A 1,998-nucleotide genomic window follows, 5' to 3' on the forward strand; every position below is an offset into this window, starting at 1 on the left:
AAGGTGTAAAAAATCATTAACATAAATAAAAATTTGACTTATTTTGAGTAAAAAAGTTAAATTGTGTGTATTTTTACTTTTATGAACTGTATGCAGTTATATATACATATTTTGTATATTTACAGTATAGATATTAAGTTTTAGTAAAAATAAACCTGAACACATTTGTTAGTGATATGATGTTCAGAATAAAATGCTGAATTAAAAATTATAAGATTAAAATTCAGTTTTAGTTTCATGAAAGTTTGTACTACATAAATGTTAAAAGTAGTGTCTGTAATAATACAAAGAACTAAATTGGGATATAAACTGGGAATAACAAAGTATTGGAGGAATTTCTCAAGGAGAATATTACCTTTCAAAATGTATTGCAGCCCAAGATTATGCAATTCATCCTGTAAAAATTGGATTTCATACCGCCATTTTAAACGGAAGGGTTGTTAGTAAAAATTAGTTGAATAAATCACCAGAAAGAATTGACACTAAGGATTGTGGACAAACTTCAATAACTTCGTTAGGTTGCCGATGCCTTCTTTTTTTAGAGTTTAATTCTAAATATGTGCCAATTTAATAAATTTGTACAGAAAAATGAGGCATAAAATATTTTAAGTAACAAAATTGGTTGTAGATTGGTTTGTAACAAATTATATTTTTTTAGTAATTTTGATTAACTCCAATAGATCACACACAAGTAAACACATTTCTAATGTCTGTATTCACACCCAGAAAACAAGACTTGCAGGTTAACCAATAAGTGTTTACGTATTAAAAGTAAAATGAATGGTAATTGGTTAATTTCTGGGTTTTGGTATGCACAGAATTATCAGATATATATGATGACTTGGTTAAATAATAATTGGGCAATCAAGATAAAACTATGGCTAATCAGAATGTTTTTGATAGTGTGCACTCTATTTCTTTTACATTCAAAATGTTTAATTTGTTAAGAAAGATTGTAATATTACTCCCATTATAGGGGTTTTGTAACCCAAAAGAATTAATAAATTGACTGATTGATATGGTATTTTTCCCCAAAAAATTGAGGGGTCCAAAAATAAAACCTTGGTTAGGTCAGACGAAAAACTATTGATAATTATGACTGCCTGTAAAAATATGTTACCAGGAAAGCACTTTCTGAGCAGGAAAAAAGTATAAATTGCTACCAAATCTGATGTCTACTCATGGCTGAGTGCTAATAGCTAAAGAAGAATTCTGTCTTATGAAATTTTTAAGTTTTGAAACTAGTTTTTATCAATTTAATCAGGTGGAAATTTGTTTTTAAATATAACAACTTCTCATATGAATCAATACAATATCAAAATGTTAAGAATTTTATTTTATTTTTTTTTGTAAATTTTCAGCTATAAAATATATTTAAACTGTATCAAAATTTACAAATAAAAACACTGAAGATTTTATAAAAAGCAAGGATAATCATTTTATACAAATACAGTATTTAAGTATTATATCAACAAAAATTTCATGAATGATGCTAAACAATTCCAATCATTTCTGGATATTGAATTTAATATAAATTAGCTGTTTGATTCATACCAACTATTTCTTTTCATTTATTACAGACTTTCCAAAAATGTACAGTACATGGTATATACACTTTGGTAGCAATAACTTTTGTGTTTACTTTTAATTTTGATTTAATAATTTTATAATTTAGAATAGATGCTAGAATAAAGATTAGATTATCTATTTCTAAGGCCAATTTTTACCCGAAAAAGAAAAATATAGGATATTGGGATGATAAAATTTGACATTAATTTTTATACTAAAAATAAGAGCATAAAACTAAGTCATATATATAATTTTAGTTATACAAAATAAATAAAAACTAATTACGACATTTATAACTTAATTTCTGGAATCCGATTTTAAAATAAAATAGAAAAAGCCTGTTGAAAACGGAAGCCAAACTTGAAAAATATTCGGTACCGTGTGGTTTCGGTTTACACAAATTTTACTGAATAATTAGAAAGGCCAATC

The sequence above is a fragment of the Centruroides vittatus genome, unplaced genomic scaffold (genome assembly GCF_030686945.1).
Source record: "Centruroides vittatus isolate TY-2023 unplaced genomic scaffold, ASM3068694v2 contig_391, whole genome shotgun sequence".
Classification (NCBI taxonomy): domain Eukaryota; kingdom Metazoa; phylum Arthropoda; class Arachnida; order Scorpiones; family Buthidae; genus Centruroides; species Centruroides vittatus.